Genomic DNA, 16559 nt, shown 5'->3' on the forward strand with positions numbered 1-16559 from the left:
CGTGTGTGCGTGTGTGTGTGTGTGTGTGTGTGTGTGTGTGTGTGTGTGTGTGTGTGTGTGTGTGTGTGTGTGTGTGTGTGTGTGTGTGTGTGTGTGTGTGTGTGTGTGTGTGTGTGTGTGTGTGTGTGTGTGTGTTAGGGCTGAACGATTAATCGATTTTAAATCTAAATCGCGATTTGAAAGATGCTATTATCAAATCGCAAAGCCTGAGATTTTTTATAACATTTGTTCTTTTTTTTTTTTTTTTTTTTGTTCTTCTTGTGTGTCAGTCATCCACACCAATCAGAAGTGCAGTGCTCCACATGTACCAGCCATTGTTAACCAATCAGAAGTGGCCCATGATAGAAGGTGATAGACAGATGGATCCAGTCACCTGCCAAGTGCTTTTGAAAGTGCCTGCCCTTTCCAAATGGCTTCCAATGGAGCTTTATGGTTTGGTGAAACCAACCATCTGAGTCAGGTTAGTGATGCTCCATCACATGTTCTACATCTAAAAGGGTGAATCTTAAACTGAAGCTTGACTTTAAAGCAACCCAACGGAAGTTTCATGTAAGTTTAGTTCTTTCACTCGTAGCTCGGGCTGCGGGGGTGCTAGAGACGGGAGTGCGTTGATGCGACCTTCCTAGACGGAGATATGGCCACATTTTACAATAAACTTCCGTTGGGTCGCTTAAAAATAAATATCGCAAATCGAATCGCAATATTTGTCAGAAAAATTGCAATTAGATGTTTTCCCAAAATCGTGCAGCCCTAGTGTGTGTATGCATTTTAATATTGTATTTAATTTATAAGTACAATTTAAATGTGGGTAATTAATTGTTGGTAAAAAACATTAAGAAAATGTATGACCTACAATGCAGCCTTAATAAGATGCTTTTATCCAGACTCTCATATCTTAATATCTACAATAGATGTCCTCATTAAAATGCAATCCAACTCAAGAACACCGAACTAGCCTTCAAGATACACATTTTAAAAAAAACATCTCTGTGACATTTTACCCTTTATGATGTTAGGATTCATTAAAAGGTGGGAGATTGCATTAGCAAGATTTGCAAATAAATTGAGTGTAACATGCACAAGATGAAGTGCACAAAGTAGATATTTCTTTAATCAAAAATTATTATTTTTATATTCCCAGTAATGTCATCTTTTTATCTATTTGAGTGTAGATACCCAGTATTTCACTGTTCTATTTAGCAGATTAGCGAAGGACCTTTTTAATTTTAATCAATTCAAGAACCACTGCAAGTAATACCAAAATGATATTATTAGCTACGTATAGTGCAGCTACAGTCGATGTTAAAACCCTGTCATAAGGGCTTGAAGTGTTTAACTGCTCTACCAGTGAGAGAACAAAAGGTTATTTTGTGTATTTTTGGAAGGTTTTATTTATAATATAAATGTGACCTCGGACACAAATGAAGCAGGGAACATTAATGTTATGTTCTCATTTTTCTTTTCATCAAGTGGAGGTTAACTTTCAGGCCATTAGGTTGTTAGAGCAGAAGAATGCACCATCACTGATTATTAACTAAGACACAATTAGATTTAAAACATTGGTAGAAAATGTAACAAAAAAGTCTGACATAATTTTGTCTTCCCTGTCAGTTTGTGTTAGGTGTGATCTGTGCTCTCTGCCTAACTTTGAACACCAGAATAAAAGCAGCTTGAAACCCTGAGTGACAGGGAGCACCTTGACTGTAGCTTCAGATCTCACTTGTGAAAGCGTTCCTACATTTAGGTTCTAGCGGCCAACCTGTAATCAATTTGAAATGGCACATCCAACCCTCAGACCAACATCTGAATGGTAAACGATTCTTGTCACCATTTGCCTTGTCTGCAAACATTTCACTTCTTTTGCCAACTTTTTGTGTCACTTTGCACCAGCATGGCAAAAGAAAATGACAGCATCAATAGCAACAGTGAATTCATTTTCACAAATGAATGCTCGACGGTGCAACCGTACTTATCGAGTAATATTTGTACACTCCTGTAGTAGTTTTAATTGAATCATGACTGTACATTTCTGACCATGCAGAGAATCTTGTTAATGTTCCCTCCTGTGAAGAAACAGCGCTTCATCCTTTATACTCTATCAATGCTGCCAATGAATACGGGTATTCATGGTATATAGGAGTAGAAATATGAAAGAAATGCACACATGTCAGAGCCTTTAGTTCACGCAACAAAAGAGTGGAGGTGTTTTCATACAAGCAGCCTTATTATAGAAACACACACTGTGCCTATTTGCTGCAAAGAGACATCATTAAATACTGAACTCACACCATTTAGAGGCAGTATTATCCACTCTAATGAAGAAGGAATTGAAAATTCTCTTTTATTACTGCACATTGTAATTATATGGAATTAAAAAACTAAATAATTCAAGATATATTTAGCATCCTTTGGCACACATATTTATGGTTATATTATCAAATATAAGCTTTCCTTGTTTTGTATATAGATCTATGGCCATTTACCATATGATATATTGAGTCCCCACTCAAGTTTCATACAAAATCAAACCTGTACGACCACATTGTTCTACCCTCTTACTGATCATCAGGTTTCTTATCAGATTTAGTATACCTTTATAAATTAAAAAGGCAAACAAATATACATTTGTACCCATGTTGTGTATAGAAATGTCAGTACAATGCTCAATACTAGAACTAGCAAAACAAAATAGCTAAATTAATTAAAGTTTAATGGGTTTTCAATATCCATCTCCCATTAAAAATAAACTATTAATTGAATAATTCAAGATTTGGGAACAGACACACATTGGCTATCCATACAAAAATCTTTCTAGAGCATGACATGTTTTGGTTTTACATCTGATTTCATGGAGTATCGGCAAATATTGGCAGAGATTTGCAATTCCGGCAACAGGATGTCAGACAAAGAGGGAAGTCGAGATGCTGCTTGGCAGGAGATTCTCCATTTCTGCTCGATTTATAGACAAATTAGATACACCGCAGGCCTACTTTTTGCCCCCTATGGAAATGACCCACACAGTGTAATTTAGGAAACATGCAGCGGACGGGATATAAAAGCTCCTCCTTCTCCCGTAATCCCCCCTGCTGAAGGTTTTCAGTACAGGCTGAGCAAAAAGACTGCACTCTTATGGCGATGTGGTTTCTATTCAGAGCCACTGCGGCTGTGATGTTCATTGTCTAATGGAGGTTCTTCTTTAATTCACACAAGAATACATTTTAGCAGCTAGTTGTATAAGGCTGGCTTTGAATACTTTCATCTCAAGTGAGGTTCAAGAATAGTAAACTTTTCAAAAGATATATATTCTACCCTTCACCTGCCTCTCATAAATCTACAAGGGGTAGTTTTAGAATTAAAGAAATACAAGTATTCAATAGAAGGAACAGATATCACGCCAAGCAGAACCCATCATTGTGTAGGTCTTTATTTCGCAGGAGATACACTCAGCAGGGAGGGAGCTCAGGCTAATAACTATTTCAAGTCCCAATAAAGCCCAAACATCTGATATGACTTAGGAGGCTGATAGAGGCTTGGAGAGGGAGCTCCTACAAAATGTTGGAACACTTTCATCAGAAACATCCTGCTCGAAAATCCCAACATACTTATAATCAATTTTTGCCTCGTTTTCTTTGTTTATGTCTTATTAATGTTTGCAGATGGCACAAATGCCAAATCACTCACTCTGCAGGCAGTGATTTACTGTGTGTAAATGCGGCAAGAGAGCGATTTTCGCTGCTCTGCCAACGCCTTCATCAATCAAACATTTTATTACCTTGATATGATAGTAGGGAAAAATGTGGGAATAGTTTCGTTTTTGGCATTTTTCCACTTCATTTGGCCACTCTGTCTGGACAATTTAGGAAAATAAACGTGCTCCACTTAGTCTATGAAATACCTCAATTACAACATTTGGACGCAGTTAACCCTGAGCACAACACGTTTGTTTGTTTTTCAGCTTTAAAGAATTATAAACACTAGATTGCAAGTAAATCCTTTGCATATGGGGAACAACACAGGCCAGGGATTTACAACTTCAATTCACACAAATTCTACCTTGATAACGACATCTGTAAGATCATTTTTCACATTCGCTGGCCATGCATCGATGCCATTAAATTGCTTTTAAATATTGTCAGGGCGCTTTAGAAGCTACCAAGGTGTTTGGCCACATTTAATGGCAATTAAGAAAGAATAACGTCTTATAAGGTGGTTATATTGAAAGGAGTTTAGCAAATGTGCATTTTAAAACCAATATTATGAGCTTCAAGAAACCATTCAATAGCTGCTGTTTATTGACCTTCAGCACCCTGTGTAGACACACATCTACCCCCGACAAAACCTCCAGCAACCAATCAAAATGCACCTCTTTTGTCTTGTGACTGTCTATGAAACAATTGTAAACAGTCCTTACACGAGCCACAGGTATTCTTCAACAGGGCACACTTGTCTTAGTGGGAGGTTGCACACACATTATCAGCTCTAATCCTCTTATTTCCTTTCTCTTTTTAAAAATGTGTCTTTCCTCTCAACCTCATCAGAGGAGGTAGTGTTTCTATACATGCCGTCTGGCAGCTGCTGCAAGCTCCCACTTCATTTTGCGGGGGCTCCATGAACCTCAAGGTCCGAAGAAACACAAATAACACATGCTGCCGAATAATATAGAATATCTTTTTCCATGTGCTGCATGTCTGTACTAGGCTGAATCACAAAAAATATCTGGCTGCAAAGAATGCTTTGAAGGTTTTAGTCATACCCAAATGTGCTGGTTTTCCTCTCATGCTCCTCGTCGAGGTTTCTCCCTCGTGCGTCTGGATCGGAGATGCTGGGAGAGGATCTGCTACAAAGAGAATTGCAGATCAACTTCGGCTTGACAGTAGATGAATGCAGCCAAGCACAAAGAGCCTTGCCTTCACCTCAACATTAAGTTAGAAGAGCATTTCATTTATCGTGCAAAGTGCTGAGGAGACATTCTGCTTGTGTTTTCTCTACATTATCTCTAAAACAATTATAGTTAGCTGTTTAATAACTGGGGCACATTCCTTTTTCTTGTAATGATCAAGAACAGTTTGGTTGTATACAGTCATGAAAATGAATGTCTTCTGCAGACAGTAAATCAGAGGCACATGGCTGCGGTTTGCAGTACAAAGCAGGCTTTGCCGAATTAGGCGACAGTGAGGGTGCTGCTGTGATTGTCTCTGCCAAGCATGGTGGTTCCAGTGTATTATAAACAGACACCCCCCCTGCGTCTTTCATGCAATGGACAACTGAAAAAAAAGGAGCAAACACTCAAGTCAGCAATAGCTCGAAGGGCAAAAAAACGGCGCATTAATGTCCAGGATTGAGGGAGGCTATAGCGGGAATATATCAAGTGAAAGAGTCCACCACAAACTAGCAAATAACAGTGCAGTACAACATTTAGAGGAACCGCATGATGCTGGAAACAAGCTTAACATGTCAGTGTGGTTTTCTTCACAAACACATATTTGTGAGTTTTCTAACATTACCAAGACAAAAAAGAAATCTATCATTTTTTTCGAAATATATATTTTTCCTACACATACAAAAGAAACCACGTATGTCTGCTTTATGTCTCATCAAAACGTTCTGAAAAGAAATCTACAATTGAAAAACTAATAAATCCTCTTTTCTAAATATCCTGCCATTATTTTAAAATATATATAAAAATGTGGGTTTACGCAGGATATTTTGATGTTTTCTTTAATAATTTCTGGCTAAGCTACAGTAATAGAAAAGTAAATACTGTAATAAGACTGACATCGTTCAATAACCAGATGTATGATTGTGATTAGCTCGGTTAAGTTGTAACACTTTCAATTTCTCCGATCAGGTGCGGCTGCATTAACACTGAGCAGATGTTCCGGTTAGTTCAAACCCCACATGTGTTAAGTCTTTATGAATGAAACGGGAAAGAGACAGAATTCAGAAATTATGAATCAGAAGAGTAATATTTACATTTCTCACACTTAAACAGTTTGTGTTGGAGATGGTAGAATTATTGAAGATTGATAATTAGACTAAAATGCGTAAAATAACATAGTTAATTAATATCACACGTTAAGTCACACGTTAAAAATGTGAATGTTATCTGGATAATTAGATATATTTCCAGAAATTTAAATATCGCCCACTTTTTTCAAGCTGTTAACATCAGTATTGTAATTGTATTATATATTTGATAAGCTATCCAGCCATTTATATTGTAATTAAAATGAGCCCAGCCTTTACTTGCTGCAACATTTTATGAATGATAACGTCATGTATCAATATTTGTCATACTTTTAACATAATATAGATGATCCAGAAAGAGGGCATTCTGCATAATAGTTTCACACTTAAAGCATATTTTGATGTAAATACTTTTACTTAAGTAAATGCAGGACTATTAGTTAATCACACACACACACACACACACACACACACACACACACACACACACACACACACACACACACACACACACACACAATATAGTGTATGCAACTGCCAATAACTCTTTCAAATTACAGTGTGTGGGATAGGATGTCACATTTCACTCCCTGTCTTTGAGGGAAAAAAATAATATTTGCCTTGGAGATGTTTTGTTTTGTGTAGCCGCGAATAGTAGATTTTAAGGAAAAACTTAAATAAGGACTTAAAGAGGATTTAAATAAGGGAGGAGATATGGGCGGAAATATGAATCTATCATAAGACAACTGGGGCCTCATTTATAACGCCGTGCGTAGGATTCACGTGGGAAGTTTGCTTACGTAGTAGAAATCCAAAAAATAGGTACAGACATTTTCCGAATCACAAAACATTGCGTACCGGCGAGGAAAGTGCGTACAGCACTTCCTACGCTGGTTTCCCTTTATAAATCACAATCGACTCGAAATGCGGTGCAGCTTTTGCGGGCTTCACGTAACGCCCATATTTGCCTATACATAGTCAAAGAAACGCCCATTCATTCTGACTTTGAAGAAGATCGCAGGAAATGACGACAGAACAGCTAAAAAAAGACATCTCACACCGTGTCAGATGTTGGTTATTTTGGGGAGGTCGAGATAAATCATATTGTTTGGTGGATGCAGTTTGAACCAGAGCAGCATGCCATGGAGGTCGGATCGTCACCAAAATAAATAAATAAGTGGTCCGAAAACGGTTAATGACAAAAATAAATACACAAAGGCTAGCCTTCCTCAAGCAGTGTGTTTGTACCGGGGACAGGAGACACCCCCTTGATGAGAAACTGTAATAAATGATCGGGGAATCCCTCCGGAGTGGAGTCATGACGACTGGATCTGAATTATTTGTTTCTATTTGGTGGTTTGTGTCCCAGCTGTGCGCAGCGTTTCCACTGCAGCAACTCTATATCCACCAGTTAAAGGAAATACAACTAATGTGTTGTGTTATATTAGCTGTACAATTGACCACATATGGTGTTCTTAGCTTCCATACCTCCTGTGTTTTACGAGAGACTTATCAAGTCTTGGCAAACGGCATAAAATACGATTAAACGTGATAGTATATAAAACCATGCTCGTATCTACAACCTATAGAAATGCAAAACGGCGTCAGTTTAGACGTAATTCTGTCTAATATTGTCATTTTTTGAGCGTATATCCCTTTATAAATGAGGCCCCAGGTAATATAATACAACAGGTAGTACAAACTACAGATTTCCTATCTCTGATAACAACAGCAAACAATAGCTGCATTGGACCCGTTCAAATCCAGTTTGGACAGTCTGCCTGGTTCCATCCCATTTCAAGTGCTGTTCGAGGCTCAGCGTAACCCTCGGAGCACACTCTCCAATCACAGAGCTTGAGGACTATCACAGGGTTTGTCAAACAGAGCACATGGTGTAGTCCAAACGATAGCTGGGGATTCTGGGTAGTGTAGTGTCTTCTGCCATCCTTTACTCCGAAAAAATATTTGTTTCTCCGAATCGAAGGGGAAAAATACAAAAGCATTGCACACAATTTAAACCAATCAATGTTGTGTAATTAACAAGGATAATCTGGTGTTTTTTAGTCGATGAGTAGTGCAGATATCACTGTAAAATCAATCGACAGTAAGGGGAATACTTACTTCCGGGTGTACAATTCTCCATTATCCAATGAGAATGGACGCTCACATTGCCTTTAAGGGCAGTCGACACAAACGAATGCCGTGCTTCCATGAGCGTCAAATCCCGCCGCAGAACTGACGGCAACAAAAGTCCTACATTATTCAATTAAAATAAAGAAGTAAAAACAATAAGTGTGGCTTGATATTGAGTAAGAAAAAGGTTGATAAACGCTGTGAGAATGGATCTGCGGGTAGCATTCGCTCGCGATCTCAAGTCGTCTACAACATACTATATAGAACTATATAGGCTTCTATAGGGAGCTATATAGAAGCCTATGGACATCCCTGCAAGTTGAAAATGCGTTGGATAAAGCCGACACAGGGGACTTGACATAACGTCAACATAGGCCGACCTGGGAGTGAGGATGTGTTGCACATACAGTACAATGCAGTAAAAGGAGCCTGGTCTGCTGCAAGCTGGAGGTTCTTAATGAAATAGTCACTGTGTGAGGGAAATCTAGGCCAATGTACCCCACCATGCACTCTGAGGGGTTTCTTGGAAGAACAGGTACAAAACTTAGCAAACTCCTGCTCCACCTAAGTGAAACAGCTTTGGTAAATAAGCATTGTTCTTGTCCTTTTTGAGTGTCACTCTGAAGACATGCTGCCATCAATAAAATCAAATCGCGCTCTCTGGCTTAAATCACTCACATAGCTTTTAATCAAATCTGAAAACCTTCAAGATTTTTCCCCTTCAGACGCTTTATGCTTCCTCCTGCCAACGTTTTCCGTTTCCTGTTTTTCTTTTCACGTCAACATGTCATCTTTTTCCTCTGTTAGCCTCTTTGATTTTTATTCGGTTGTCTTTATTCTTTTACTGCCCTCTTTTGACTGCTGCAAGTCACTAAACTTGCTTGAAACCATTCCCAAAATAAGACGATTATGTGGAATGAATTGTCTTTTTTTACCTCAGCAAATAACAGAAAAACCCAACCAAGAAGAATAAACTTGGTGCACTGAAGACATTACCAGAAAAATGAAGGGCGTATTTCATAGACATGGATTAAACTAATCCTGGTCTAATACACTGAAAAAGAGAACTTTGTCTTGCTGTCTGTGAAACCAATCCTTAAATCTCATTGAATTCAATATGATATGTTTGCCCTATTCTCAGCTGTATTACACAATTTGGGAGATCCATCAATACAACTGTTTTATTTATAGCAACAAGACGGGTCATATACAAGAGTGATTTGAGTCAAATACATTTATACTAAACAACAACCTCTTATGGCTCTGGAATTTATTGCGCATATTGCTTGAACTTTCAACAAAATTCCACCAAAGAGCCCTTTCTCATTTTTCCCTCTCTCACCCCTTTCATTTGCTTAATATATTAATCTATTCCCTTTTATCTATTTTAGATTATATTAGACCTTCTCGGTATCACTGCAGTGGTGGCAAATACAGTTAAGTGTCGCCACAGTGTGATATCAGGCAGTAGACAGAGAATTCATCGCTAAATCATGATGTTCCTGTCTGATGTCCTTCTACTTTTAAAAAGGCATTTAACTGACACTTCTACAGCGAGAGAGATACGAAGAAACCTGCAAACTGTCAGCTGCCTCTCCATCTTTGCTTTTACACTGAAAATATTTCCAGGCAACCCTCAATGGATGTTACAATTGAGTCAATTATTAATGGCTACATGATCTCAAATGCATTTTTGCTCCCTAAACATAGCTGGCTGTGTATGTATGTTGCTAATGTTGAGTCTGGCACTGTGTAAAATATTTAGGTGTACGAGTCCTTTACAATCATAAGAGCTCTGCACAGGATGCTGCAGTCAATACAACAGCACGAAAACTATCAATGATGTCCGCTGTGCTGGATATGAAAGATACTTGCATTGAAGCTATTAGACCGAGCCGAGCCAGTGATTCAGAGCTCCTCTGTCCTTGACTGAGTGTTGAGGCTTTGCTGCATGCGAGTGATTGTTTGATGTGAGAACATTGCCCCCTGCTGATTCCCTTCTGTACACTATCAGAGGCCTCCACCAGCCAGGCTGACTGACAGATACATGTGGAATGGGGTTTAATCAAATGCTACGAAGCCATCACTCTTAGCTTTTTGGTCCGCTCTTCTCTCATGTCACAACTCTCGAACATTTGTCATGTGAGTTTCGTCTGCAGAAAAAAAATTCTCATGTTCTGGATAAGCTGTTGACATGCGATTAGACTCCCGGCGCCAAAGTGTTCGGTAAATCATATAGAAAAATAGTTTGAGTAAAATAGATTATTCACTTACATCCTGAATAAATATTCATTGCATAATAAAAAACAACATGGTAATGAATTCAGTGCAGCGGTATTCTCACTGCAGCATTAAAGCCGCTGAAAACTTCAAATCTGGAATATATCTTTTTGACATTAAATATACATGACCAAATAAGCAACAATCATGTTCCGAGTTAGTAAAGAAAACATTTGTAAACTGAGTTAATAGAGAGGCAAAGTCCCTGCCCTAGTGGACTACTATAGGACATCATTTCTGAAAAACAGTTTAGCAACAGTAAGCGTCATGAAACAAACATTTTTGGATCCCTTTTTTGTTGCCATGAATTACACATATGCAGCTGCATTAGGCAAACCTTTCTCTCTCACTGAAGCTACCCATGCTGTGATGCCTGCGTATTTAGTACTCATATGTGCAACAGTTCTGATTATTCCTGATAAAATGTATTTGGATAAAAAACACGAGCTAAATAAAAAAAAAAATTTAAACAAAGCTTAGTTCCCTAGATAGTGTAAAATTAGATTACTTTTTGTCACGTCATATTATTTACATAATGAATGAATGGGTTATATATATATATATATATATATATATATATATATACTAACCTTTACTTTATGGGAGTTGTTTCTTTTTTTAATCACAAATGAAATGTTTATAAACTTAAAATGAAATGTTTTCTTATTTCTTATAGTGACTGCTATACTGGATGTCAATTAATTGTAGAGTTTTGAATGTAGATCAAGCATTGCTTTAGTAAATCTAGTGAAATAGAATTTGTAATCAAATTTTTTTTTGCGATCCTTCAATAAAACAAAAAAGGGTCAACAACGCATAATGAAAGCCGAGCACACCAAAACAAAGCCTGTGCCTCATTATTACATAACTGTTTGTCTCCTAATAAAGCATCAGTTGGCAGCTGACGTAGAGGAAGTTCATAAGTTCAAGCATGTGTGACTGTTCTAAACACCATGTGGGTCCCATTTCATCTGTCACTTATTTCAAGATGAAATTTTAATGTCTACTAGTTGAGTTATCCCACATAATAATAGTTGAAGGATTCTAAATAAACGATTAAAAAAACACCTGGTGAGATAAATTGGTATTCTAACAGCCGCCCTTGCTTGATGATAATCTGTATTCACACTGTCTGCCTTGTCAGATGAAAGCCTTCAATTAGCAGTCAATTCTATTCAGTATTTCCTATCACGCTATTTACATTCTCTGTCAGCAGCACCCAACGCAGCTCCCTGCCAGACAGTTGTGGGAATCACTTCGAGTGAGAATATTAGAACCCTGCCGTGAACAAAGTGTAAAAACAAGTGTTTTGTAGTCATCACAGTAGTAGAGGGTTTCTTTCTACTGCCTGCAGATCCATACCTTGTGGCTGTAGAGGCAAGGATCCATAAGTTGAAGCGTCATCCTTTCCGTTTTAACCCCGGAGACTCCAGCGCAGAGATGAAACACCTTTGATGCTTTGAGTTGCAGCCAAGTGCAGGCGGGGATCTATGCAAGCCCTCAGCATGATGCTTGTCCCCTCACCAGGTGTTCTTAGCTCTGCTACCCACCCATGTCGCAGCTGGATTCACAGCAAATTAATTCAAAACAATACAGTAGCTGCTTAGTCGTTAAACGCTCTTCAATAAAAGGGCAAGCACATCCTTTCTTACTACTATAATATTATCGTTGTGTGTGTGTGGTCGGCATCATGCATTGCTCTGAGCAATTCTTTACTGAGGATAATAAAGCATCAGCAGTAGGATGTCAATCTCGCGCAACTCAATGACCAAAGTCGTACTGAGAAGCTGAGGAGCATCTCAGTTCCTTTGTGAGTTTGTAAATTGGTCCAGTGTGGAGATTTTCATCCAGTGTCATTATTAATAGTATTGTGGTGAGGTAGTGTGGGGGGCCAGACACATAAAGGAACATCTTTTCAAAGCCAAAAGCAGGTCAGTGGGAGTCCGTTTTCAATGAGAAAGAGCTAAAGGCCAGACTGCAGAGACCCTGCCTCGACTCAGCCAATGTGTCTTGCTGGGTCGGCCCAAAAGCTCTCCAGGTTAGCTGGATCTCTGCCGGACCCCTGCTGGAAAAGGGAAATTGAAAGCAAAAATGAAATACTGTTTCATAGAATTGGTCGCATTTCTAAAAATGATTATGTCAACATAACACACAAACATGATAAAGACCTTGAGGATAACCTGCAGATATATAAATATTAGTGCTGTCAAAATTATCGCGTTAACGGCGGTAATTAATTTTTTGAATTAATTGCGTTAAAATATTTAACGCATTTAACGCATGTGCAGAATGGCCCGCCCCATACGTGCCACCAGCGCCAGGGTATGGCTGGGGTAGGCTACAGTGCTTCTCAAAGTGTGGTCCGCGGACCACTGGTGGTCCGTGAGCGCCCCCAAGTGGTCCGTGAGTATATTGGTAACATTTCACATTTGAAATAAATAAATGAATTTCAGTTTTCCTCACTCTCACGGGAATATCTCCGCAATGGAGCGAGCTTAAGTTTCATTTTCATTTGCATGATATAGCCCATCGCAACACCTTCATCACACATATTGCCACTTGTTTGTACCACTTTCAGGCAATTTGTAATCTGTTCTAGAAAAACGATGTGATTTTGGATATTTGTGGAGTTAGGTGGTCCGCGAGTGTTCTTTTATTGGTTAAGTGGTCCTTGGTATGAAGAAGTTTAAGAAACACTGGGCTACACCCATACCAAGAAATGGCTTAGGCCCACCATGAAAAATGATGTTAAAGTAAGCAAAGTAAAGTAAAGTCTGCCAACTCGCGCGGAGTAAATTGCACAGACAGCAGTTAGTAAGATTGATTTCAGTAGCCACGGTTTTGAAAACTTTTGTCACGTAGTGATTGTCTTCTCAATAGAACATCTTTGATAACGGCGTGGTGTTGTTGCAGGAAGTCCCGACGGAGAATACTTTTGCTGTAGTACAGGTAACACATAACTGGTGCAGGTTATGTGCGTAATCTGAAATGCGTACCGTCACTTGTGTCACAAAGCGCATTTGCGTACCGACGTACTTGTGAAGCTTTTCCAGAAGGCGGTTAGATCACCGGACGACAGAGTCGGTCTCCGTGTGCACAGACAGGGCTGCTGTTAACGTCGGTCTGTACAACGGACTTGTGCCAAAACTACGCCAACCGGCTGCGGAGGGAGACTCCCCCCCCTTCACTGGAGAACTGCGCTAAAACAGCTGATCACAACGTTCACACTCTGTGGTCACGAAGTACTCCACTAGCCGCCGCCGCCCCCCCCCTCCCTCTGTCGACTTCCCTGAAGTACTCGTCCCCCGTGTTGATAGAAATCAACACGTAATGAATTAAGACCCCACGGTTTGATGATAGATAGGTACAGGGGCGCCGTAAGGGGGTGAAAAGTTAGGACGATTCTAAGGGCCCGTGACTGACAGGGGCCCCAAAATGTTCAGAACATTAAGAAAAAAAATGTAAGTAACCTTTCATCAATCCTCAATAATTAACATTAATAGAACGTTATATTGATAAACTACTCACTAAACTTACGATTCATTTAACTTATTTTCTTCCAAAAGTGAATTACTCATGCCTCTGTACACCCCCTTCTATTTACATGTAATGGTTTGGTCCTGCCTCCCACCGTGGTGCGGCACCGGCACTTGCAGAGAGTGAAAGCATGTGAGGAGGGATGCTAGTACTTAGCCTACATAGTGTGTTGTACCATGTTTCAACGACCAACAAAGTCAGGCTCTAAGAAAAGAAGAGAAAGGAGAGAAAGACAAGAGAGAGGGACTAAAGGGCGACAGTATGTCACACAGTTTTTCACAAGAAAAGGTGGGTGTGGTCCATGAGTGGTGGAAATTAGTCTGTTAGCTAATGTTTTTTTGTTTACTAAGCTGACATTAAGTACTGTTAATATCTTTACAGAAAATGCAGAGGTCTTTAATTTCACTGCTCTTTTAGCTGACATTTAAAGGTATGGTAGCTAATTCACTTCAGATACACTTGTCGTTATATTCCATGGAATGCTCTTAACATCCGATAGCAATGAATATATTAAATGCTTTGACAATAAATACGTACAAAAATGTCATCTGTGGAAGCCGTGGCGCTGTAAAAAGCACGACCAATCATCTGAGCCGGCCGGCTAAAATAACTGGATGGCCTACCTGCCTGTCAGCCTTCCATCTGTGCACAAGCTTATCTCGTGCCCTCATTGGTCATGTGCGCGTTCGTGTGTGTTGGAGGAGGGGCTCTGTAAGGAACTCTGAAGGAAGGGGCAGATTTTTTGTTCGGTTGTGTACTTTCAAATTCTAGCGCTTCGAGCTGGTTTCTCCATTCTTACCTACCTACCTTTAATAAATGCAGGCACATTTTTAACGCCTATTACTAAATCAGTTGTCCCTCCCCCTGGTGCCAGGTCCAACAGATCCATCTTTAGGCTCAGCAGCCCTGTCCCCCCATAAGGCTGAACCTGAACCAGCTTTTCTCTAAACTGAAGGAGGTGAGCAGCATTGTGTTGAATGCCACATAACATATCTGAAGGGAGACTGGAATACAAAAAATATATATATAACAAAAAGCTAACATCTAATTTAAATTATACATTTCAAACATAGCCAATGATCTATATAAAACAAAAAACTGCTTTTAGTCTATTTAGGATGATGGACAGTTTTTAGTGATCAGTCTAAAAACAAAATGTTAATCACCGACATTTTGGCTATGATATTAATACTAATGTTATTATATTAAAGCAGCAGTGGGGAACCTCCGGTCCCCGGGCCGTATACGGACCGCTAGACCATTTGGTACGGCCCTCGAGGTAATTTATAAACAAAGTGGCCTGTGCCTGGTGGTGGGGCCCAATGTGATATATTTTCAGGAGGCCCAAAATCCCTGGCGGCGCCCCTGGATAGGTATGTGGGCTGTCTTTCATTTTGACACACAGAAAAATGTTATAATAAACATAGATACTGTTTGTTAAATGGATATATCCGCCTTCTTTCATTTATCTTTCCATTCCCACAACAATATACATAAATACATGGCATATTTTGGACATAGTTCAAATGGTGATTAATCATGATTAATTAATTTTTAAGCCGTGATTAATCTGATTAAAAATTGTAATCGTTTGACAGCCCTAATAAATATGCATGCTACAAACATGCAAGTTAATAACGCAACAATTAGTCAATAAATTGAATTTACAGGAATTTACATAATTTTCAATAACAGAAAAACACCAAACGTTTGCTGTTAGGATTTAAGGTTTTTTCAAGGATTGTAAGATTAACATTTTTAGTTTTGGACAAACAAGCAATATGAAGAATATAAATATCCAGATCAATACATAACAAATAATTACGTTTTTTTGCACTCTTATGAATGGCTCTGATTACGGCTGGCTTTGGGATCATTATAATTAAATCATCAAATCACTATATTATATCATTATTTTCTTTGCTCAGAATCATCAATGTAAGCAAGAAGAAATCCTGAAGATCCTATCATCACAATATTGTTCAGCAAACAGTAGGTAAACTAATACATGCACCTCAGAAAACAAATACCTTAAATACATAAAAACTGAAAATGAATTAAACAATAAAGATGACTTCACTGGACCTTCAAATTAGCCCCATGATTAAACCCTAACACCAAAAGAACCTTCCCTTGGCAATTATGGGTAGAATAACAGCTTAGTGCAAAATGTTAAACAAAAGTTAATGAAATTCACTCTGAAAGGGAGACATGCCTGAGAGAAATGCACAAATAATTGCTCTCTTGGATGTCCCTTTGGTACATAATACACAATAATGAAACCTCTAAAGTGCACTTCCAGCGGAAAAACAAGATGCAGTGCCATCTACAGTGGCGTTCAAATGGATTAACCATGATGCAGTGCCACAAAAAGAAATCTGGTGACAATGTTATGTGTTCCCCCATCTGGAGCCATCTGCACCTAGTTGTGCTGACTCAGTGACTGGTAACCATAGCCTTTGAAGAGGACACCTTCAAGTTATGTTTAACAGCTGCCATCACTACAAACTACCATGACACATTCAGGTCACCAGTTAAAAGAGTCAGCAGCGTACACTTTATGTTTATAATAATAATAATAATACGTTTTATTTCGAGGCCCCTTTCAGGACACCCAAGGTCGCCTTACAGTGCATTTAAAA

General features: G+C 39.0%; 1 protein-coding gene across 2 annotated transcripts in view; it reads right to left on the bottom strand.

Moving 5' to 3' along the window:
* The window catches only part of LOC117461984 (adhesion G protein-coupled receptor L2-like), a 135255-nt gene that overhangs the window by 117947 nt on the left and 749 nt on the right, over positions 1-16559 (bottom strand). The window contains exons 2-3 of one of the 2 annotated variants that reach the window (XM_071206445.1): positions 11743-12445; positions 4754-4834 (exon numbers count right to left, since the gene is read on the bottom strand). The gene's annotated coding sequence lies outside the window, so the exon portion shown is untranslated. Of the gene's footprint in view, positions 1-4753; positions 4838-11742; positions 12446-16559 lie in introns of both variants that reach the window. The other variant, XM_071206444.1, reaches the window with a different exon arrangement.

This window comes from Pseudochaenichthys georgianus, chromosome 17 (genome assembly GCF_902827115.2).
Source record: "Pseudochaenichthys georgianus chromosome 17, fPseGeo1.2, whole genome shotgun sequence".
In the NCBI taxonomy this organism is placed as follows: domain Eukaryota; kingdom Metazoa; phylum Chordata; class Actinopteri; order Perciformes; family Channichthyidae; genus Pseudochaenichthys; species Pseudochaenichthys georgianus.